Genomic DNA, 26,202 nt, shown 5'->3' with positions numbered 1-26,202 from the left:
TTACAGACTGTAGATGAAGGGGTTCAGCATGAGTGTGACTGCAGTGTACATCACTGAGGCTGCTAAACTTGAGTTTAACCAGTGAATATCAGCAGGGCTAAGATACACTCCTAGAAGCATACCATAAAATAAGGCAAAAAAAAAAAAAAAAAAAAAAAAAAAGGCAGCAATTGAAAGGTGAGATGCACAGGCAAAAATGCTCTATACTTCCCCTGAGCTGAAACTCCTCTTATGGAGGAAACTATCTTAGAGTAAGAGTAAAATATTCCAATGAGGGGACCCCCACCTAGTAATCCAGCTGAAGAATACATCATGATGTCATTCAGAAAGGTGTCACAACAGGCACGTTGGATCACCTGATAATGTTCACAGAAGAAGTGGGGGATTAACAAGACTCTACAGGACACCCACAACATCACTAAGTTTTGTAACAAGGAAATCAAAGCACTCATTATCTAGGACACCAGCACCAGCAGTCCACAGAACTGGGGATTCATGATGACTGTGTAGTGCAGGGGGTGACAGATGGTCACAAAGCAGTCATCAGCCATCACAGCCAGGAGGAAGCCATCCGATCCTGCAAAGATAGTAAAAAAAAATACTTGTCCATTTAAAATAAATAAATTTATATTAAAAATATACTTGACTGATGTGGAGCAATGTGCAAATGTTATAATTTTGCTCTGTGTCTGGATGTTCCACAGCATCTTTGGGATGGTGATGGAAATGAAACAGATGTCTACAAAGGACAGACTGGAGAGGAAGAAGTATTTGGGGGTGGGGGTGGGAGTCAGAGCTGACAACCAGGATGATGAGTAGGTTTCCAAACACAGTGATCAGGTACATGGAGAGGAAAGCCCAAATATTAGGGGTTGTAGTTATGGTTTCCTTGATAATATAAGAAGAAGAATTTCTTATATCTGTGTACCATTTCTTGGTTTCATGTAGCAGGGTTACCTGGAAACAGCGCAAAAATAATATGAACAATTTTCATAAAGCATCACTATAGTTGAAATTCTGCGATTTGTATTTTGCAGTCATGAAACCAATAGCTATAATTTCGGTGTTAAATTTGTCCCCATTAAAGCTTCCCCTCTGCCATGTCTGTTTACAAATTTCTGTTAGCCTCTCAGTCTTTGCCTAAGTTTTATTTGTGTGTGTGTGTGTGTGTGTGTGTGTGTGTGTGTGTGTGCTCAGTCATGTTTGACTCTGTGATCCTGTGGACGGTAGACCTTCAGGCTCCATTGCTAGCAAAGTAATGCTCAAAATTCTCCAAGCTAGGCTTTGACAGTACATGAACCTAGAATTTCCAGATGTTCAAGCTGTATTAAGAAAAGGCAGAGGATCAAATGATCAAATTGCCAACATCCATTGGATCATAGAGAAAGCTAGAAAATTTCAGATAAACATCTACCTCTGCTTCATTGACTACACTAAAGCGTTTGACTGCATGGATCATGACAAACTGTGGAAAATTCTTAGAAATGGGAATACCAGACCACCTTACCTGCCTCCTGATAAACTTGTATGTAGGTCAAGAAGCAACAGTTAGAACCATACATGGAACAATGGACTGGTTCAAAATTAGGAAAGGAGTACAACAAGGTTGTATATTGTCACCCTGCCTATTTAACTTATATACAGAGTACATCATGCAAAATGTCAGGATGGATGAAGCACAAACTGGAATCAAGATTGTAGGAAGAAATATCAATAACCTCAGATATGCAGATGACACCATCTTTATAGCAGAGGGTGAAGAACTAAAGAGCCTCTTGATGAAAGTGAAAGAGTAGAGTGAAAAAGTTGGCTTAAAACTCAACATTCAAAACCTAGACAGCATATTAAAAAGCTGAGACATTACTTTGCTGACAAATGTCCATCCAGTCAAAGCTATGGTGTTTCCAGTAGTCATGTATGGATGTGAGAGTTGGATTATAAAGAAAGCTGAGCATTGAAGAATCAATACTTTTGAACTGTTGTGTTGGATAAAACTCTTGAGAGTCCTTTGGACAGCAAGCAGATCAAACTAGTCAAACCTACAGTAAATCAGTCCTGACTGTTCATTGGAAGGACTGATGCTGAAGCTGAAACTCCAATACTTTGGCCACCCGATACAAAGAACTAACTCACTGGGAAAGACCCTGATGCTGGGAAAGATTGAAGACAGGAGGAGAAGAGGATGCCAGAGGATGAGATGGTTGGATGGCATCACCGACTTGATGCATGTGAGTTTGAGCAAGCTCTGGAAGCTCATAATGGACAGGGAAGCCTGGTGTGCTGCAGTTCAAGGGGTTGCAAAGAGTCGGACACAACTGAATGACTGAACTGAGCTGATTACTCAGCCATATAAAAACGAAATTTTGCCAGTTGCAAAACCTAGGGATATCATGCTAAGTGATATAAATTAGACAAAGGCAAAGACCACGTGATGTCACTTACATGTAGAATCTAAGAATCAGAACACACAAGCATACAAAGTAAACTGAAAACAGAATCATAGATTTGGTAAACAAGTGAGTGAGTGCTTGTAGGCAGGGTGTGGGGGGAACAAAACAGGGGAATGGGATCAAGAGGAAAAATCTCCAGTGATAAAATACATACATCATGGGAAAGTAATATGGCACATTGACAATATGGTCAGTAATATTGTTATAATCTTGCATGGGGACAAGTGTTTACTAGATTTATCTCTGTTATCATTTTCAATGTATTCAAATGCCAAATCAGTATATACTCCACGTGAAAGTAATATAATATGTCAACTATATTTCAATTTTTAAAAAGTCACTGATGAACTAATTTTCAGGGTAGGAATAGAGAGACACAGGTGTAGCCAATGGACTTGTGGACACAGTGAGGGTAATAAGAGGGTGGGATGAATTGAGAGAAAAGCATTAAGATAGATAGGTTTTACACACCTGCAATGTGTAAAACAGCTAGTAGAAAGTTTCTGTGTAATACAGGAAACTCAGCCTAGTGTTCTATGACAATCTAGAGTGGTGGGATGGGGGAGTTGGGAGAGAGGCTCAAGACAGAAGGGATAATTGTAAACTTACAGCTGGTTTATGTTGTTGTGTGGCAGAAACCAACAGAAAGGATCTCATCCTGTTGATGTCTTTGTTCAAGATGAAAATAGTCACTCAAAACAATCGTCCAAAGTGCTTCCTGGTTTTTATTTTCTTACAGATTGTTAATGTTGATTATAACTTTAAAGTCAGTCCCTTGTGTGTTAATAAAAATGGTTTGTTCTTCTGGCTGGAATAATGAGGAGTGTCCAATGGACTTGTTTTGACCTTATGAAGCTACAGATACCTGCAAAGTCCTGCCTCTACTGCCAACCATCCACCTCTTCTCATATTTCTTTCACTGTATGCCTAGAAATTCCTGTAGATTCCAACATTATGGCATGAATGGAAGTCATTGGAAATGGTTTTGTTGAGAGATGAGCATGTCCCAATTCTTCGTTGGCAACTCCAAGTGCAGGTGCGTGGGACTTGCTTAGTTATGAACAATTTGCCAGCGTGTCTTAGATAGTCAAAAAAATTCAATCTTAAATGTTAAAGAAATGTTCATGGGAAAGAACGTGGATATTAGATCCATGGAGAAAACAGCATTGTGACTAAGGTGCAAGAGGAGGGGATATGCCTACCTCACATTTAAGATGCTCCCATGGGTAGGAAACTAGAAAGAAGCCCCTTTGTATTTTGGCTTCCTCACTCATGGGAACCAAATTTCTCTGAAAATAGAGTAACAATGGAACAATTAACTTAATGAGTAGTTGTGAGAATTCAATCTCTGAAGCCCCAGAAATAGTAAATATGCCCTTTACTTCTCTCACTACAGCTCCATTGTCAGGAAGGAGGAAGTTCAGCTGTGCTCTTTCTGAGAAGTGACTCCTGATGTCACCTGCCTGCACTTCCTTGGAGTTGAGTTGAACATCCATCACCCAGGAAAGAAAGTATCCAGGGGACTAGGCTCAGTGATGGCAGTAGAGTGTGTGCTGTTGGAAACAGGTGTGAAGGCAGGCAGATCTCTCAGAGTATTAACAAGTGGGGAAAATGTAATGGTAAAGTTTGTTTACTAAAACATTCTACACAATTCAATTCCGGAGTTCTTTTCAATCTTACTTCCTGTCAGCTTCCTTTATTTCTCTTCTGAAACCAAATGCTAAGGATCTATCAGCATTATCTGCTTTCATGTTAGAATGTTAAAACTTATTTTTGCAATACATGTTTATCATGGTAGTCCTCAAAAAATTTTAGCTTACTGAGTAAGTTTACTACTCTTTGTGTATTTGCAAGTTTCTGTTCCCTGATCCAAGATATTTCTATTTTTGTTATTATTTTTTTCAAAGAATTTTAACTATACTGATGAACACTAATTTTTTTTTCCTTGCACTCTCTTTTTTGGGGAAGTTTTAATTTTTGAACAATTTGAGATTTACAGATAAATTAAAAAATTTGTACAAGAAGCACCCATAGTGATGAAATGTTTTGAACTAGATAGAAGTGATTATTTTATTTTATTTTATTTTAGGACTTCCCTGGTGGCTCAGTGGTAAAGAATCCACCTGTCAATGCAGGAGACACAGGTTTGATCCCTGGCTCAGGAATATACCCTGGAAAAGAAAATGGCAACCACTTCAGTATTCTTGCCTGGAAAATCCCATGGACAAAGGAGCCTGGCAGGCCACACTCCATGGGGTCACAAAAGAGTCAGACAATAGAAGTGATTTTGCAAAACACTATGAATGTACTATGTGCTACTGAATGTCACCTTAAAATGGTTATTGGTTTTTACATGTTTGTTTTATATCAGTTGCCTTACTAAAATCATATTCATTGAAAAGAGGTTTTCAGTTGTCAATTCATTATTAGCCACCAATCTATTATCCTCAAACAATGATATTTAGATCTCAAACTGAAGTGATTCACTCAGCTGTGTCTGACTCTGTGTGACTCACAGACCTGCCAGGCTTCTCTGTCCATGGAATTCTCAAGGCAAGAATACTGGAGTGATTCACTCAGCTGTGTCTGACTCTGTGTGACCCACAGACCTACCAGGCTTCTCTGTCCATGGAATTCTCAAGGCAAGAATACCAGAATGGGTAGCCCTTCCCTTCTCCAGGGGATCTCCATGACCCAGGATTCAACCCAGATTTCCGGCATTGCAGGAAGATTCTTTACTGTCTGAGCCACCAGGGAAGCCCTTAGGTATGTATTGAAGGGATTATTAAACAGTATTAGTGATGGTAGACTTTCTTTTTTCTTTAAGACTTAAAGGGAATTTCATCCAATATTCATGTCACACATTTCCATGGCATTCTCAGGTAAGTTGTGATGTTCATTTCATTCTTTTCTTAACTATTGATATATTATCCTCCATCCTGAATCAACCAATAAATTAATCAATAAATTCATTTCTTAGAGGTTTTCAAAAATTTGACTTACAGTTATAATATCTTGCAAACTTAAGCATTTTCTTATGCATGCGTCCATTTTTATCTTTCCTATTTTTTCCCTAATCTTTCTTTTTATTGCTTTTCTTAAATATCTGATTTTTTCTATTTGACTTTTGTCAAAGAATTAGCTCTGAAACATTTCTCAATTAAATACTTTTTTCTTTTTAATCATTTAACTATGATTTTAGCTTAATTTTTTCCTTTAATAGTTTTGTTTTGTAAAACTTTAATTTACAACATCTTCAAATCTTAAAATGTTTGTTTCTTAAGGATATATTATCTGTGTGTTTATTTGTAGTGCTGGAAAGATAAAGTAGAGTAAAATGAACCTAAAAATAAGGATTCATATTACTGCTCAAAGATGATCCATGTCCTTCTTCTGTTCTATCTTATTGTAGACCAGAATATAGGTCATTTCCCCTTCAGTTCAGTTCAGTTCAGTTCATTCGCTCAGTCGTGTCTGACTCTGCGACCCCATGAATCATAGCATGCCAGGCCTCCCTGTCCATCACCAACTCCCGGAGTTCACTCAGACTCAAGTCCATCGAGTCTGTGATGCCATCCAGCGATCTCATCCTCTGTCATCCCCTTCTCCTTCTGCCCCCAATCCCTCCCAACATCAGAGTCTTTTCCAATGAGTCGACTCTTCGCATGAGGTGGCCAGAGTACTAGAGTTTCAGCTTTAGCATCATTCCTTCCAAAGAAATCCCAGGGCTGATCTCCTTCAGAATGGACTGGTTGGATCTTGCAGCCCAAGGGAATCTCAAGAGTCTTCTCCAACACCACAGTTCAAAAGCATCAATTCTTCGGCATTCAGCCTTCTTCACAGTCCAACTCTCACATCCATACATGACCACTGGAAAACCATAGCCTTGACTAGACGGAACTTTGTTGGTAAAGTAATGTCTCTGCTTTTCAATATGCTATCTAGGTTGCTCATAACTTTTTTTTTTTTTCCCAAGGAGTAAGCGTCTTTTAATTTCATGGCTGCAGTCACCATCTGCAGTGATTTTGGAGCCCCCAAAAATAAAGTCTGACACTGCTTCCATTGTTTCCCCATCTATTTCCCATGAAGTGGTGGGACCAGATGCCATGATCTTCGTTTTCTGAATGTTGAGTTTAAGCTAACTTTTTCACTTTCCTCTTTCACTCTCATCACTTTTTAGTTCCTCTTCACTCTCTGCCATATGGGTGGTGTCATCTGCATATCTGAGATTATTGATATTTCTCCTGACAATCTTGATTCCAGCTTGTGCTTCTTCCAGTCCAGTGTTTCTCATGATGTACTCTGCATAGAAGTTAAATAAGCAGGGTGACAATATACAGCCTTGACATACTGTTTTTTCCTATTTGGAATCAGTCTGTTGTTCCATGTCCAGTTCTAACTGTTGTTTCCTGACCTGCATACAGATTTCTCAAGAGGCAGGTCAGATGGTCTGGTATTCCCATCTCTTTCAGAATTTTCCTTGGTTTATTGTGATCCATGCAGTCAAAGGCTTTGGCATAGTCAATAAAGCAGAAATAGATGTTTTTCTGGAACTCTCTTGCTTTTTCCATGATCCAACAGATGTTGGCAATTTGATCTCTGGTTCCTCTGTCTTTTTTTAAAACCAGCTTGAACATCTGGAAGTTCATGGTCCATGTATTGCTGAAGCCTCGCTTGGAGAATTTTGAGCATTACTTTACTAGCATGTGAGATGAGTGCAATTGTGTGCTAGATTGAGCATTCTTTGGCATTGCCTTTCTTTGGGATGGGAATGAAAACTGACCTTTTCCAGTCCTGTGGCCACTGCTGAGTTTTCCAAATTTGCTGGCATATTGAGTGTAGCACTTTCACAGCATCATCTTTCAGGATTTGAAATAGCTCAACTGGAATTCCATCACCTCCACTAGCTTTGTTCGTAGTGACGGTTTCTAAGGCCCACTTGACTTCACATTCCAGGATGTCTGGCTCTAGGTGAGTGATCACACCATCGTGATTATCTGGGTTGTGAAGATCTTTGTTGTACAGTTCTTCTGTGTATTCTTGCCACCTCTTCTTAATATCTTCTGCTTCTGTTAGGTCCATACCATTTCTGTCCTTTTGTGCAAATAGATATCTAATCATAAATGATCTGAGCTCAGTTCAGTTGCTCATTGTGCACGAGTCTGACTCCATGGACTGAAGCACGCCCAGCTTTCCTTTCCATCACCAACTCCCAGAGCTTGCTCAAACTCCTGTCCGTTGAGTCAGTGATGCCATCCAACCATCTCATCCTCTGTTGTCCCCATCTCCTGCCTTCAAACTTTCCCAGAATCAGGGTCTTTTTCAATGAGTCAGTTCTTCTCATCAGGTGGCCAAAGTATTGGAGTTTCAACTTCAGCATTAGTCCTTCCTATGAATATTCGGATTGATTTCCTTTAGGATTGGCTGGTTTGATCTCCTTGCAGTCCAAGGGACTCTCAAGAGTCTTCTGTGGCACCACAGTTCAAATTAATCAGTTCTTCAGTGCTCACCCTTTTTATTGTCAATCTCTCACATCTGTACATGGCTACTGGAAAAACCATAGCTTTGACTAGATGGACCTTTGTAAGCAAAGCAATGTCTTTGCTTTTTAATATGCTGTCTAGGTTGGTCATAGCTTTTCTTTCAAGGAACAAGCATCTTTTAATTTCATGGCTGCAGTAATAATTCACAGTGATTCTGGAGCCCCCCAAAAATAAATTTTGTCACTGTTTCCATTGTTTCCCCATCTAGTTGCCATGAAGTGATGGGACTGAGTGTCATGACCTTTGTTTTCTGAATGCTGAGTTTTAAGCCAGGTTTTTCACTGTCCTCTTTCACCTTCATCAAGAGGCTCTTTAATTCCTCTTCACTTCCTATGATACAGGTGTTTTCATCTGCATATCTGAGGTCATTGATATTTCTTCTGGAAATCTCGATTCCAACTTTTGCTTCATCCAATCTGGCATTTTGCATAATGTACTCTGCATGTAAGTTAAATAGCAGGATGATAACACACAGCCTTGACCTTTTCCCTTTCCAGTTTTGAGCCAGTCTGTTGTTCCATGTCCAGTTCTAACTATTGCTTCTTGATCTGCATATAGGTTTCTCAGAAGGCAAGAAAGATGGTCTGGTATTTCCATCTTTTAAGAAATTTCCACAGTTTTGTTATGAACTACACAGTCAAAGGCATTAGTATAGTCAATGAAGCAGAAGTAGATTTTTTTTTTCTTCTGGAATTCTCTAGTTTTTTCAATGATCCAATGGAGCTTGGTAATTTGACCTCTGGTTCCTCTGCCTTTTTTTTTTTTTTTTAAATCCAGATTGTACATCTGGCAGTTATCTGTTCACATTCTATTATATAGAGAAGAGAAAGAGGAGCTAGTACTTTTGGAATGCTCTCTGGATAAATTTTCATGAAGTGGAGACCAGAGATACAGGGGCAGTATCTGGAGGGGAATGTGGGGTCAAAATAACACAATTTTCTTTTTTTTTTTTTTAGATGCTTCTTTTTTTAAATTTTATTTTATTTTTAAACTTTACATAATTGTATTAGTTTTGCCAAATATCAAAATGAATCCGCCACAGGTATACATGTGTTCCCCATCCTGAGCCCTCCTCCCTCCTCCCTCCTCATACCATCCCTCTGGGTCGTCCCAGTGCACTAGCCCCAAGCATCCAGTATCGTGCATCGAACCTGGACTGGCAACTTGTTTCTTATATGATATTTTACATGTTTCAATGTCATTCTCCCAAATCTTCCCACCCTCTCCCTCTCCCACAGAGTCCATAAGACTGTTCTAATAAACTCAAAATGGATTAAAGGTCTAAAGGTAAGACCAGAAACTATAAAACTCCTAGAGGAGAACATAGGCAAAACACTCTCTGACATACATCACAGCAGGATCCTCTATGACCCACCTCCCAGAATATTGGATATAAAAGCAAAAATAAACAAATGGGACCTAATTAACCTTAAAAGCTTCTGCACATCAAAGGAAACTATTAGCAAGGTGAAAAGACAGCCTTCAGAATGGGAGAAAATAATAGCAAATGAAGCAACTGACAAACAACTAATCTCAAAAATATACAAGCAACTCCTACAGCTCAACTCCAGAAAAATAAATGACCCAATCAAAAAATGGGCCAAAGAACTAAATAGACATTTCTCCAAAGAAGACATACAGATGGCTAACAAACACATGAAAAGATGCTCAACATCACTCATTATCAGAGAAATGCAAATCAAAACCACTATGAGGTACCATAACACAATTTTATTAACACACAAATCACATATTATAAACTTCATCAAGAAATATGGAGAAAGTGGCAGAGTGTTTGGATAATTTGGTGTGTAATCTACTGGTGACAGCAAATTTGATGCTCAAAAGACAGGAGATTTTCTGAAGATTTTCTTTAGTAGGGGAAGAGAATCTGTGTAGATATTGGCTTTCATAGGAACAGTGTTTTTAGTAATAGGAGGAAGGCAGAGATTTTAGTGATAGAGGTGGTGGGTGGATTGTTATGGAGGCAGATCACTTTGGAAAATTGCTTCTGAATTATTATGATTTCTCAGCAAGTTTGGAGCCAATGGTATCAGTTTAAAATAAGGATGGGGTAGATGGTGTTTAAGGTATGAGAATACAGAAGACAAGAAATAGTCATCAAGAGTTAAAAAAAAAAGAAGGGAATGGTGGGAAGAAGAGGAAAGGGAAAAGGAAGAAGGAAAGAATGAAGGAAGAAAGAGAGAAAGGCAGAGATGGAGGTAGAGATGAGGGGAGGGAGGCATTATAATCTTAGTGTGTGGAAAGATTTTGGAAGGAAAATCCCCTGGGTCTTAGCATCTTCTTCAATCCTATGAATAACTTCCTATATTGTACTCTTATCACAGCTTCCTATCTGTTCTTGTTTCTCTTCTTCTGATTGTTGTTGTTGTTCACTCACTAAGTCATGTTGAGCTCTCTGACACCACATGAACTGCAGAACACCAGGCTTCCCTATCCTTCACTATCTCCCAGAATTTGCTCAAACTCTTGCCCATTAAGTCTGTGATGTCATCGAATCATCTGCCCAGCAAAATTTAGATTTCAACTCTTCCTTTTATTCTCATTTCATTAGTCACCTCCCAGTTTCATTTCTTTCCCACCCAGACCACACACTTTTGGTCAGACATCCATCACATTTTCGACTCCTTGTTTTATCAATTACTTCACATCAGTGCATTCTTACCCAGCTGATACACTCAATTTGCTGCAAACCATTCTTCTCCATAAGTGCAGGACTACATGTTGGGAGATTTTACTTCATTTTCTCATTGCGTAAGAGCTAGTTTTTCTTCTATAGTTGTGGATTTGAATTCTGATGCTTTATAAATTCCTGTGAACTTCCTCTGCTTGGTAATATGTCCTCATCTATTTCTCCCCCAATCTGGCTTCTACATTTAATCTCAACTAATTTGCCCCTCGATGGACATGAGTTTGAGTAAGATCTGGGAGTTGGTAATGGACAGGGAAGCCTGGCATGCTGAAGTTCATGGGGTTGCAAAGAGTCAGACATGACTGAGAGACTGAACTGAACTGAACTGAATTTGCACCTGTATATGTATGTATATAAAGGTGTATTAGCATGTATATATATATATACATACATATCTCACTGCTGCTGCTGCTGCTAAGTTGCTTCAGTCGTGTCCGACGCTGTGCGACCCCAGAGACGGCAGCCCACCAGGCTCCCCCGTCCCTGGGATTCTCCAGGCAAGAACACTGGAGTGGCTTGCCATTTCCTTCTCCAATGCATGAAAGTGAAAAATGAAGGTGAAGTCGCTCAGTCGTGTCCGACTCTTAGCGACCCCATGGACTGCAGCCTACCAGGCTCCTCTGTCCATGGGATTTTCCAGGCAAGAGTACTGGGGTGGGGTGCTATTGCCTTCTCCGATACATATCCCACTAATGATTTACTAATAACCAGACCTCATGATCATGTGTTAATTATTCTCTGACTGTGTGAAGCAAAAAATATACAAAAAAAGAAAATATCAGGAAAAATAGATAAAACATAGTCTACACCTACAATTTGATAAAAGAATAACGATTTCTGGCTCTGATTTTCTGAGCCCTGCAATCATGTTCACTTCTTCAACCACAGATAAGTTGGCATTTTTAGAGATGCTACCTCAATGAATCTTCCTGCTGCTGCTGCTAGATCGCTTCAGTCGTGTCCGACTCTGTGCGACCCCACAGACGGCAGCCCACCAGGCTCCCCCATCCCTGGGATTCTCCAGGCAAGAGTACTGGAGTGGATTGCCATTTCCTTCTCCAATGCATGAAAGTGAAAAGTGAAGGTGAATTCGCTCAGTTGTGTCTGACTCTTCGCGACCCCATGGACTGCAGCCTACCAGGCTCCTCCGTCCATGGGATTTTCCAGGCAGGAGTGCTGGAGTGGGGTGCCATTGCCTTCTCTAGAGCACTCTTTATGTGTTTATTCCACAGACTGTAGATGAAGAGGTTCAGCATGGGTGTAACCATTGTGTACATCACTGAGTCCATTATATTTAACTGTGAACTGTGGGTAGGAGGTACACTGATAGGACTGTACAGTAAAATAAGGTAGCAACCAAGAGGTGAGATGCACAGGTGGAAAATGCTTTATACATTCCCTGAGTTGATGAATTGTGTCATATGGAGGAAACTATCTTAGAGTTTGAATAAATGATTCTAGTGAATGGACTGCCACCCAGGATTGCGGCTGCAAAATATATTACTGTGTCACTAAGAAAAGTGTCAAAAGAGGCATATTGGACAACCTGATTGAGTTCACAGAAAAAGTGAGGGAATTCCAAGTCTGTGAAGAAGGACAACTGAAGCATCATTAAGCTTTGTAACAAGGAATTCAGGGCACCCAAGATCTAGGACATTAGCGCCAGCAGTCCACAGATTCTGGTGTTCATGATGACTATGTCACGCAGAAGGTGACATATGGCCGGATAGCAGGCATAGACCATCACAGTCAGGAGAAAGTTATCCAGCCCTGTGAAGAGCAGGAAAAAACATCTGGCTGATGTAGCCTTCATACGTTATACCTTTGTTCTGTCTGGATGTTCCAGAGCATATTTTGGATGGTGGTCGAGATGAAACAGATGTCTGCAAAGGACAGGCTGGAGAGGAAGAAGTTCGTAGGGTGTGGAGGTGGGGATCTGAACTGACAGCCAGGATTATGAGCAGGTTTCCAAACACAGTGATCAGGTACATAGAGAGGAAAATCACAAATATGAGGGACTGCAGTTCTGGTTCCTCTGAAAATCCAAGAAGAAGAAATTTTGAAATTTGTGCATCATTTCCTTTCTTTTTTTTTATATTTAATTTAACTTTTTAACTTTACAATATTGTATTGGTTTTGCCATATATCAAAATGAATCCGCCACAGGTATACATGTGTTCCCCATCCTGAACCCTCGTCCCTCCCCATACCATCCCTCTGGGTCATCCCAGTGCACCAGCCCCAAGCATCCAGTATTGTGCATCGAACCTGGACTGGAGACTCATTTCATATATGGTATTATACATGTTTCAATGCCATTCTCCCAAATCATCCCACCCTCTCCCTCTCCCACAGAGTCCAAAAACCATACAGGGTTATTGTTACCAACTTTCTAAATTCCATATATATGCGTTAGTATACTGTATTGGTATTTTTCTTTCTGGCTTACTTCACTCTGTATAATAGGCTCCAGTTTCTAATTCCATGTGCTGAAGGGCACTACCTAGAAATAAAAAAAAAAATAATAGATTTAACAAAACTGGGCCTTACTGACATAGTTGAAATTCTACAATTTGTATTTTGCAGTCATGAGATCAATACCTATAATTTTTGTGTGAATCTTGTTCCCTTCAGTCATCCTCTGACTGTAAATTCCTGTTCATCTCTGTCTTTTCCTCAAGAGATTATGCATTGCAAACTTTGAATGAGAAATTCTGACAAAACATTGAAGGTGTATATTGAGTACTCACCATCTCCTAAGCAAGAAGTAGAGTGTGCTGAGAGACAAAAGTCCTCACAGTTCAATGATGGAGAAAGAATATAAACAATAGAAATCTTATAACATGTCAAATACTGATAAATAAAATTAAGAAAAACAGAGAAGATATATAGGAAGTGGTGGATGAGGTGATATTCTTTCCTGGGTATATAGCTAGGCTGTCAAACAAGGTAACATTTGAACAGAGACCTCAAGGAAGAGAGGTTGGGATGTCAAAGTTATCTCAGTAAATGTTGACCTGGCAGGAAGAATGGGTAGTGCAAAGACCTTGAAGAAAGCAATTGTTTCTAATACTAAGGCTCAAGTGGAAGTTTGAGTGTCAAGGGGAATGAGCAAGAGGGAGAGATTGGACAGACAATGCTAAGAAATGAAGATACAGGGAGTCCCTCATTCACGTGCTGTTCTTACACTTTATTGATTTTATTCCCAAGGAATTCTGTACATGGGACTGGATCCACTTTTAATTTTAATACTATGCTAACATTCCGGTGTCTGTATTTCAAGGGGAATAATTTGCTTAAATGAGTTCAGGTCCTTCTGTTGTAAGGACTCTTATGCCTCACAACATACACACACACACACCACACACACACACACACACACACACACACACACACACCATCATTTCACCTCCAGATGCAAAATTAGGATGGAAATAATACAAAGCATGCTCTCAAAAGCAGATAATCTATACCCTAAATTAGAGGAAAGTGAAAGTGTTAGTTGCTTGCTGTGCTATGCTTAGTCGCTCAGCCGTATCCAGCTCTTTGTGACCCCATGGACTGTAGCCCACCAGGCTCCTCTGTCTATGGATTTTTCCAGGCAAGAATACAGGAGTGGGTAGCCATTTCCTTCTCTGGGGAATCTTCCTAGGGATTGAAACCAGGTCCCCTGCATTGATATTTATAAAAGCAAATCTAATCGAAAAAGGAAAAAAAATTATCATTAAAGAAATATAGACATACAAGAAGAGTGTTATACATATAAAAGGCTGTTATTACTACCAAGCATAGAGGAAAACTTTCTCTGCATAAAATGTAACATGGTAAGACATGACAAAATTAATATAACTAACAATGCAAAATATATACAGTTTCTCACATTTTTATAACTAACAATGCAAAATATATACAGTTTCTCACATCTCTCTCTCTCTCTCTCTTTCTCTCTCTCTCTCTCTCTCTCTCTCTCTATATATATATATGTAAGTGAATTGATGTCAAATAGCAGTTAGTGGAAAAATCAATTTTTCTGAAAATATGGAATAAAAAGAATCTTTAAAACTCAGACCATTTTGTGTGTGTGTGTGTGTGTGTGTATATATATATATATATACACACATATACTGTGCAAGAACTCTTTATACTATAAAATAAAAATATAAAAAAGTAAATGTGTAAAAAAACTAAAAATATCAATACATGCAAACTCACAAATAATGAAATAGTTGCAAAGAAAAAGTACCTAGTGTTCTTCTTCAGATTTATTAATTGCATTTTTTTTCATATGAGCACACAGCATGAGAAAAGATACTGTGAAATAGATATCTCAATAACGGTTGTTGCAAAGTAATAGCTACCTCCTTTGATTTGGATCTTTTCAATGAATACAGAGCATGCTCAAATACACCCCAAATTTGAAATTAAAAAAATACTTGATGTTCTGCATAGTCCCTCACACATAATACATGTTTCTGTTCTTCTGAACAGCATAACTCACATATGTTTTAATTTTCACAGAACCATGTAATTTATTTCACTTATTTTACAGTGTCCTCTAATTGGACCTTTATTCCCATCACTTAATTGTCAGCTTGTGTTGCAGACTCAAACAGACACATCTTATTATTATATTAAATAAATAAATTATACATTACTAGTTAACCAAGAAAACAAACAGTTATCTCTCATCTCTGGACTAGGCTGTTCAGACACTTAGATGATTTCAGGTAAAACTTTTCAGGTTTCATTTTCTCTAAATCTTTCCTAGAGTAATTCCTGTGCTCTCAGACTTACCTAGATGGAGTTTCGTAGAAGGAGGTCTCTTGTGGAATGTGAGTCACTCCTTGGGTGACTGATGATGAAGACTGAATCTGTCACCAGACAAGACAGCAGAGTGTAGTAAAACACTGGCCCCTGATCCAGACTTATGACTCCAAAAGCAACTCTGTGTCGTGTCCAGCTTAAGGCTGCAAACACTAAGGGACCTCAGCAGGGGACATACTAATAGCTTTCTATACCTGCTTATTAAAATTAAAAGATGCTTGCTCCTTGGAAGGAAACGTATGACCAACCTAGACAGCATATTCAAAAGCAGAGACATTACTTTGCCAACAAAGGTCCGTCTAGTCAAGGCTATGGTTTTTCCAGTAGTCATGTATGGATGTGAGACTTGGACTGTAAAAAAAGCTGAGCCCAGAAGAATTGATGCTTTTGAACTGTGGTGTTGGAGAAGACTCTTGAGAGTCCCTTGGACTGCAAGGAGATCCAACCAGTCCATCCTAAAGGAGATCAGTCCTGGGTGTTCATTGGAGGGACTGATGCTGAAGCTGAAACTCCAATACTTTGGCCAGCAGATGCAGAGAGCTGACTCATTGGAAAAACTGTGATTCTGGGAAAGATTGAGGGCAGGAGGAGAAGGGGACAACAGAGGATGAGATGGTTGGATAGACATGGGTTTGGGTGGAGTCTGGGAGTTGATGTTGGACAGGCAGGCTTGGCATACTGCGGTTCATGGGGTTGCAAAGAGTTGGACATGACTGAGCAACTGAACTGAACCTTCTTATTAGGCACCTTTCCCTCTCACTATTTCTACTTCTATGTACATGATTTCTTAATGTGTAATTGGAATAAAATGAAAGAAAAATTCTCCTAATGATGCTCTGCTCTCAAGAGAACAGGTTCAAAGTCAAGTGAATCCAGTCTTTATTACTCTTTGAATGCAATCATGTATGTTTTTCGGGGGTCTAACTTGGACCACCTTATCTTAACGCTTTTTTTAAAATTTTATTTTATTTTTAAACTTTACATAATTGTATTAATTTTGCCAAATATCAAAATGAATCCACCACAGGTATACATGTGTTCCACATCCTGAACCCTCCTCCCTCCTCCCTCCCCATACCATCCCTCTGGGTCGTCCCAGTGCACTAGCCCCAAGCATCCAGTATCGTGCATCGAACCTGGACTGGCAACTAGTTTCTTACGTGATATTTTACATGTTTCAATGGCGTTCTCCCAAATCTTCCCACACTCTCCCTCTCCCACAGAGTCCATAAGACTGTTCTATACATCAGTGTCTCTTTTGCTGTCTCGTACACCGGGTTATTGATACCATCTTTCTAAATTCCATGTATATACGTTAGTATGCTGTATTGATGTTTTTCCTTCTGGCTTACTTCACTCTGTATAATAGGCTCCAGTTTCATCCACCTCATTAGAACTGATTCAAATGTATTCTTTTTAATGGCTGAGTAATACTCCATTGTGTATATGTACCACAGCTTTCTTATCCATTCATCTGCTGATGAACATCTAGGTTGCTTCCATATCCTGGCTATTATAAACAGTGCTGTGATGAACATTGGGGTACACGTGTCTCTTTCCCTTCTGGTTTCCTCAGTGTGTATGCCTAGCAGTGGGATTGCTGGATCATAAGGCAGTTCTATTTCCAGTTTTTAAAGGAATCTCCACACTGTTCTCCATAGTGGCTGTACTAGTTTGCATTCCCACCAACAGTGTAAGAGGGTTCCCTTTTCTCCACACCCTCTCCAGCATTTATTGCTTGTAGACTTTTGGATCGCAGCCATTCTGACTGGTGTGAAATGGTACCTCATAGTGGTTATGATTTGCATTTCTCTGATAATGAGTGATGTTGAGCATCTTTTCATGTGTTTGTTAGCCATCTGTATGTCTTCTTTGGAGAATTTGGTTTAATATTTTTCCAAAGGCTGAGACTAAGGGAACTCTCAGATTGAAGTCCCTTTGAACCTTAAAAGATTAATTTATGGTGAGCACACTGGACTTTATTGTCAGAAAACTGTTCTTTCTTCCTTCAACTAGAGGGAAGACAGTGTTCTTTTGATATATAGTTATGGATGCCATATTCTTTGGCTTCTTGATACAATTGCCCAAAAAAGTGGCTTCCCTGGTGGCTCAGATGGTAAAGAATCTGCCTGCAATGCAGGAGAACTGGGTTCGATCCCTGGGTCAGGAAGATCTCCTGGGAAGTGGTAACCCACTCCAGTATTCTTGCCTGAAAAGTTCTGTGGACAGAGGATCCAGGTCGGCTAAAGCCCATGGGGTCACAATTAGTTGGACACAATGAGTGACTAACTTTTACACTTTTTATGGATGGTACATTCTTTGGCATCTTGACACGTTTGCCCCAAAATTTAGGAATGTCACACTTTATCACAAGTTAAGATCTGATACTTAGTCCCTTACTATAAAATATTTGTTAATTATTAAAGAGCACATTTATATATTTTAATGCGACTTTATTTTGGGGGGGCTCCAAAATCACTGCAGATGGTGAATGCAGCCATGAAATTAAGACTCCCAGAGGGATGGTATGGGGAAGGAGGTGGGAAGGGGGTTCAGGATGGGGAACACGTGTATACCCATGGCAGATTCATGTCGATGTATGGCAAAACCAATACAATATTGTAAAGTAATTAGCCTCCAATTAAAATAAATAAATTTTAAAAATAAAAATAAAAGATGCTTACTCCTTGGAAGGGAAGTTATTACCAACCTAGATAGCATAATCAGAAGCAGAGACATTACTTTGCCAACAAAGGTCTGTCTAGTCAAGGCTATGGTTTTTCCTGTGGTCATGTATGGATGTGAGAGTTGGACTGTGAAGAAAGCTGAGCACCAAAGAATTGATGCTTTTGAACTGTGGTGTTGGAGAAAACTCTTGAGAGTCCCTTGGACTGCAAGCAGATCCAACCAGTCCATTCTAAAGATCAGTCCTGGATGTTCTTTGGAAGGAATGATGCTAAAGCTGAAACTCCAGAACTTTGGCCACCTCATGCAAAGAGTTGGCTCATTGGAAAAGACTTTGATGCTGGGAGGGATTGGGGGCAGGAGGAGAAGGGGACAACAGAGGATGAGATGGCTGGATGGCATCACCAACTCGATGGATGTGAGTTTGAGTGAACTCCGGGAGATGGTGATGGACAGGGAGGCCTGGTGTGCTGCAATTCATGGGGTCGCAAAGAGTTGGACACCACTGAGTGACTGAACTGAACTGAACTGAACCTGAGATTAGCATCTTACAGGCACTACTTGATTTAAGTTTAAGAAAAGTTTGTGCTCAGAAGTAGTATTGTGAGCTCAATTTTCCATTGCAGGAATGCATTTTAAGCAGTTAAATTATCTGTTTAAAGGCTCAGACTGAGGAAGGAAAGGGTTTTGGTCAGAATTCTGTCAGGATGCACCATGTTTCAACCATAGGCCACTGGTTGTCAAACAAAGATAATTTTCCCTTGGGAGATATTTGTCAATGTCTGAAACAATACTACTAGACAACTACAGTACTCAATACAAATAATTATGCAGTCCAATTGTTAACTTGAGATGATGAGAAAACCAGTTCCAGACCAGCATTTCCCCAACTTCATTGTGCATAAGAATCATGTGGGTTTGTAGTTCTGATGTAGATTGGGATTCATCAGGTTCTGATAGGCCCAGAGATTCTGAAAATCAAAGAAACCTTCTGCTCGTGTTGATACTACAGGTCTTAGTGTGTGGACCACTCTTTGAGTAGCAAGATTCCATCCAAATGGAATGCAGCAGAATACACATTCTTCATAAGTGCATGTGTAACATTCTCAAGAATAGACCATATGTTGGGACACAATACAAATCTTAATAAATTTAGAAGACTTAAATTATATTAAGCATTTTTCTGATTGTAATGGCATGAAACTACAAATGGACTATAAGAAAAAAGCTGGAAAATCACAAATATCTGCAAGCTAAACATGATCTACTGAACAATACTGAGTCATTTAGGAAATCAAAGGAGTCATAAAAAACCCTGAAGACAAATGAAAATCAAAATATGACATATATTAACCTCTGAGATAAAGCAATAGTGTTAACAAGAGGAAAGTTCATAGTAATGCATACCTACTCAAGAAACAAGAAAGATATCTAACAAACTATTTAACTTTACATCTAAAGGAAGTAGCAAAAGAAGAGCAAAGAGCCCAAAGTTGGAAGGAAGGAAAAAAATAATAAAAGGAAGGAAATAATAAAAATCATAATAGGAAAATGAAAAAGTACTGATAAAATTCATCATCTTTTCATAATAAAAACCTTTATTAAAGTAAATATATAGGGAAAATGTTAGTGCTTAGTCATGTCCAACTCTTTGCAATTCCATGGACTGTAGCCCACGGGACTCCTCTGTCAATGAAATTCTCTAGGCAAGAACGCTAGAACAGATAGCCATTCCTTTTTCCAGGGCATCTTCCTGATCCAGGGATCAAACCTGGGTCTCCTGCATTTCAGGCAGATTTTTTACCATCTAAATCAGTAGGAATGCCATATAAGTAACATATCTCAACATAATAAAAACTACTTATGATAATTGAAAACTGATATGATACTCAACATTGAAAAGCGGAATGACTTTCCACTAGAATCTAGACCGAGACTATGATTCCCACTCTCACCATTTCTCTTTAATATAGAACTGGAAGACAAGAAAAAGAAATAAAATTTATTCAGATTTTCAAGTAAAAGGTAATGTTGTCATTAAACACAGACAACATGATGCTCTATATACACATGAAACTCTAAATATTCCATACAAAAAGTAGTAGAACTGATGAACAGATTCATCAAGGTAACAGGATACAAAATTATCATACACAAATCAGTCGCATTTCTTTACACTAACAATGAAATCTCAGAAAGGGAATGTAAACAAGCAATTTCATTTAAAATTGCATCTAAAAAATACTCAGGAAAATACCTCACCAAAGAGGAAAAAGACTTATATACTTAAAACTACAAAACATTAAGAAAGAAAATTCAAAATGATTCAATATTGGAAAAGACCCTGATGCTGGCAAAGATTGTAGGCAGGAGGAGAAGCGGGTGACAGAGAATGAGACGGTTGGATAGTATCACTAATTTTATGGACATGAACTTGAGCAAACAACCAGAGATGGTGAGGGACAGGGAAACCTGGTGTGCTGCAGTTCATGGGTCATGAAGAATCAAACATGACCAGGTAACTGAACAATAACAAAAATGATTTAAAGAAATTGAAAATTATTTCATGCTCTTGGAATGGAAGAATTAATATTGTTAAATGGACATACTACCCAAAGCAATCTACAGTTTTAAGGTAATCCCTATCAACATACCCATGACATTTTTCATAGATCTAGAAAAAATAATCCAACAATATATATGGAACCATGAAAGACCAACAGTTGACAAAGAAATCCTGAGGACAAAAGAACAAAGCAGAAGGCAGAACCCTCCCACATTCAGACAATACTATAAAGCTATAGTTATCAAAACTGTGCTGTTGGCAAAAATCAGACATGTGGATCAATATAATACAGTAGAGAGCCCAGAAATAAACCCACAGACCTATGTACACTTAAATTTTGAAAACAGAAACAATGGGAAAAAGACAGTCTCTTTGGCAAGTGGTGTTGAGATATCTGGAACAACCACATGTAAATCAATGAAGTGAGAGCATATCTTTACTCTATACACAAAAATAAACTCAAAATGGCTTAGAGAGTTAAATATAAGTGAATACACTTATATGAACCTTCTAAAAAAGATCACAGGCAAAACATTTTCCAACATAAATCATAGCAGTGTTTTCTTAGGTCAGTCTTCCAAGACAATAGATATAAAAGCAAAAATAAACCAGTGTGACTTAATCAAACTTATAAGCTTTTGCTTCCAAAGGCAACCATAAATAAATAGAAAAGACAGCCTATGGACAGGGATAAGATATTTGCAAAAGATGTGACTAACAAGGGGTTCATTTCAAAAACATTCAAATTAAATAAAAAAAACTCAATTGAAAAATGCACAGAAGACATAAATCCACATGTCTCCAGAGGATGGCCAATAGGCACATGCAAAGATGCTCATCATCTCTATGTATTAGAGAAGTGCAAATCAACAACAATGAGGTACAACATCAAACTGGTCAGAAATGTCATCTTTAAAAAGTCAGCTAATAAATTCTGGAGAGGGTCTGGAGGAAAGGGAACCCTCTTTACACTGTTAGTGGTAATGTAAATTGGTGCATCTGCTGTAGAAAACAGTAAAATCTGAAAACAGATTTTAAAAAATTTCTTCCTGATAGTAGCCCAAGTCCTTCTGCAGTCATCCTACAAAAGATACTGAGTGAGTTCCCTGATGATGTCCACAGGTGGAAGTGCTTCTGGAGTCCTTGGGTGGGCAGGCCTGGGGTCTGAGTAATCAAGTTGCCTAATTCTCGGGTCCCTGTGGTCTATCCAATGTCTGAGACCATACAAGCAAGGGCTGGATTTTGAAATCACTTGCTTGAGTCTGTGGTGGTGAGCATGACATGTAGTTCTATGATCAGGAATGAAATTTTTGTCCAAAGTTGCCAACCATGTGTCAGGGACCCCTGCTATGGGCTTGACATTTCAATTGGTAGAGTTTGGTTTTGTTCTGGTGAAGGCTGAGATCTTTAGTTTGAGGGAGATTTCCTAGAGAATGGGGACCATATGCTGGGTTGGTTCCATGTCAAGCCTGGATGTTGGGTCTCAGGGGCCAGCCTTGATGCTTAGATGAGCCACAAGCCTGTGTCTGAAGGAGACAGCATAAGCTGTCTGCTGGAGCTTGCATGGACACTGAAAGCATGAGGAATAGCCTGGTGCTGCAGTGAGTTCAGATCTTGTGTTTGCAGGAACTTGTTTGGGGTCTAGACCACAAGGGCTAGACTGACACTACTAAAGACATGGCACTGGAATATGAAGTGAAGTCAAATACCTCCTTCACTTGTCTTTCCCCCACTTGGATGTTTCTGTCTTGGTCCTGAGATGCCTAGATTTGGGGTAGGAGTGGCAAGGATAATATGAAATTGTCCTTCCTATTCTATTCAATGCATCTTTAAAAAAAGTAGTTTCCTTCATCAAGGTGCTGTAAAGCCTCACCAGAAATGCTTTGCTTGTATGAAGGTATTCTGGTGAATGGATAGTTATCCAATTTGATGTTTCTGGGAGGGGACAGGTATAGGATTTCCTACACTGCCATCTTGTTTCGATGTCACCCTGAGAATGTCCCTCTACTTCCTCTATTACTGCTGCTGCTGCTAAGTTGCTTCAGTCGTGTCCGACTCTGTGCGATCCCATAGATGGGAGCCCACCAGGATCCCCCATCCCTGGGATTCTCTAGGCAAGAATACTGGAGTGGGTTGCCATTTCCTTCTCCAATGCATGAAAGTGAAAAGTGAAAGTGAAGTCGCTCAGTCGTGTCCGACTCTTAGCGATGCTATGGACTGCAGCCTACCCAGGCTCCTCTGTCCATGGGATTTTCCAGGCAAGCATACTGGAGTGGGGGTGCCATTTCCTTCTCCACCTCTATTACTAGTACATGTTAAATATATTCAGCTTATCGCATGCTGCTGCTGCTGCTAAGTCGCTTCAGTAGTGTCTGACTCTGTGTGACCCCATAGACGGCAGCCCACCAGGCTCCACCATCCCTGGGATTCTCCAGGCAAGAACACTGGAGTGGGTTGCCATTTCCTTCTCCAATGCATGAAAGTGAAAAGTGAAAGTGAAGTTGCTCAGTCCTGTCCGACTCTTTGCGACACCATGGACTGCTGCCTACCAGGCTCCTCCATCCATGGGATTTTCCAGGCAAGAGAACTGGAGTGGGTTGCCATTTCCTTCTCCAGTTTATCACATCAGTTCAGTTCAGTTCAGTTGCTCAGTCGTCTCCGACTCTTTGTGACCCCATGAATCGCAGCACGCCAGGCCTCCCTGTCCATCACCAACTCCTGGAGTTCACCCAGACTCATGTCCATCGAGTCAGTGATGCCATCCATGGCATACTGTAATTAGTTAAAGGGGAAAAAAAATCTAAAGATGCATGACTCAGGGTAAGATTGAATACAGGTAGCTGAGCCACACTGAACAAGTGTGGATGATATGTCTTCTAACTGGGAAGAAAGTAAAGTGTTATGTATGACCATAGCAGCAGTGGAATAAATTAAGGCAATGTACATATGATAAAATATTTTTTTCCTGTAAACTAGATTAACTAGATATAGAAATGAACAAACTAACTATAATTTATTTTAAGATGGAAGAGCACTATAGCCAGGCACAGATGAGTCTTAGAAACCCTATGTAGAGATAGACAGCTAATTACAGGCTCATGAGGAAACTAACAGTGCTTGGAAAAATTCCAAACCATACCATCCCATTAAATAATAAATACATTATATTTTGGGGCTTCCCAGGTGGTGCTAGTGGTAAAGAACTTGGCTGCCAATGCAGGAGACATAAGAGACACCAGTTTAATCCCTGGGTCAGGAAGATGCCCTGGAGAAAGGCATGGCAACTCACTCCAGTATTCTTCCCTGGAGAATTCCATGTACAGAGGAGCCTGGTGGGCTACAGTCCATGGGGTCACAAAGAGTCAGACACGACTGAAGTGACTTAGCATGCACGCACATTATGTTTTACCATTTTATTTTAGGATGGCTGATAAAGCAACCCACTAAAGATATAATAATCAAAGTGAATGAAGTGGGAATCTACTATTTCTTTTAAAAAAATGTTTTATTGGAATACAGTTAATTTACAATATTGGGTTAGTTTCAGGTGTGCAGCAAAGTGAATCAGTTATACATACACATATCCAGTCTTTTTTGGATTACTGGCCCCACGTTAGACCATGTTCTGACATTTGGAGACAGCATTTCTGATTACTTTGTTACTCAAGTTTTGTTTTTTTTTTAAATTTTTCTTCACAAAATCGTATTAGCTTGAGTCTGATGCCTTAGACCACTTGGGCAGTCTGATAGCCTACAGAACTGCATTAAAAAGTGACTTCATTGATATTCATGTCCAGATACCAAGGAGAGCTTGCAAGGACATACATATTTGTACACAAAATCTGTTGACCCTGAATGATTTGAGTAGGCAGAAATTCGAGTTCTTTCATGAATCCTGATTATGCAAACTGAAGGAATTCTATTGTATCATATGGGAGATATGAAGTGGATAATATCATTTACTGCTCATTTTGTTTATGACAGTATTTAGAATGATTCAGGTTTTTTATGTAGAACAATGGGGAAAATAATGGTTGTAGGCATCACTACAAGTTTTCAAGCAGGAAGAATAAGATGACTCAATAAGAAAATATAAAACAGTTTCATCAGTCCTTCACTTCAATGAAGAAATCATCTTATACATTGACACTGATGTTCCATACTATTTTCAAAATTTTTCTTACAATTTAAAAACATTTTTAATCTTTAATGAACTATCTAGACAAAAAATTACAACTGAATCTGAAATATAGACCCTGAAACATACATTCATTTCTGGTATGTAAATTCCATTCATAAATGGATAAAACTATGGATGTTGTGAATGTCTCCACATATAGTCTAGGAGATGAACTGCCTGTTTATTAGTTTGTGAAATTCTTGTATATTAACTTCTCAGTATTCTCTGCTTCCTATATATTATGCTAATACCTCTATTTCGTACTGTCTTTACCTACGGGTAAGGACATTTTCCTTAATTTATTGAGTAGATGTATAGTTTGAAAAGGAATGACATGCATAATATTACAAAATATAATTTCAAGTTTGTTTCATGATTTTCAATGTCTTCTCTGACTTGAAGGTCATATGAAGTCAATCTGTTTACTGTGGTTTCTGTTTCTGTATAGACTGAAACTGTCAGACATGTATTTGATAATAAGTTTTTTTCCAGTAACTATGGTATTCAGTGTGGATATAGAGCCTGCTAAGAGAACAGAATCCTATTTAGGAGAATAAAACTCAATGGCTTATTATAAAAAAAAGACACTAGTACATTAAAGTCCTCATTATCAGGAACACCTATTCAGAAAGTGATATTAAAAAGGAACAATGGACATAGACATAAAACAACTGTAGTCTCAGGTTTTTCCTCTCTGTAATGTTATAAACACGACCAAGTTTCCAAGCTTAGGTGTTTTTTTTTTTTCCCCAATAGAGTGGTAACTCATGACTAGTCTTTTTAGTAAAACTGAAGACATATTACATGGGGTGATATTTGTCATTTAATAAGAAATGATTCTTAATAAATTATGGCAGTTCCATGAGATACATGGGAATTTCCAACATTTCATATCAAAGTTTGAGAAAAAAGAAGGGACACAGGAGGAAAGAAAAAGAAGAGAAAGCCTTTGGATATTTTCATGATAATGAGGTAATTACATTGTACAGAGCAGGTGAAAACAATAAAAAATTCCAGGAAACAAATAAAAAGGCAACTTCTACATCTACAATCTGATTAAAGAATCACAACTACTGACTCTCAAACTTTGAGCTCTGTAGTCATGGGCATTTCTTCAAATCCAGTATAAATGGCTTTTTTGGACTCACCATCACAAAGAGTGTTTGCAGAGCCCCCTTTATGTCTTTGTTTCTCAGACTGTAGATGAAAGGTTTCAGCATGGGTGTGACCAGAGTGTGCAT

At 39.0% G+C, this 26,202-nt stretch overlaps 2 pseudogenes; both read right to left on the bottom strand.

The window, feature by feature from the left end:
- On the bottom strand, positions 1-944 carry LOC147368348 (olfactory receptor 7A10-like; annotated as a pseudogene).
- Positions 941-26,202, bottom strand: LOC147368347 (olfactory receptor 7A10-like; annotated as a pseudogene).

The sequence above is a fragment of the Bos grunniens genome, chromosome 7 (assembly GCF_055505025.1).
Source record: "Bos grunniens cultivar Pamir isolate PY7600 chromosome 7, Bosgru_T2T1.0, whole genome shotgun sequence".
NCBI classification, from domain to species: Eukaryota; Metazoa; Chordata; class Mammalia; order Artiodactyla; family Bovidae; genus Bos; species Bos grunniens.
The sequence above is the reverse complement of the archived record's forward strand: the minus strand, read 5'-3'. Positions and strand labels throughout refer to the sequence as shown.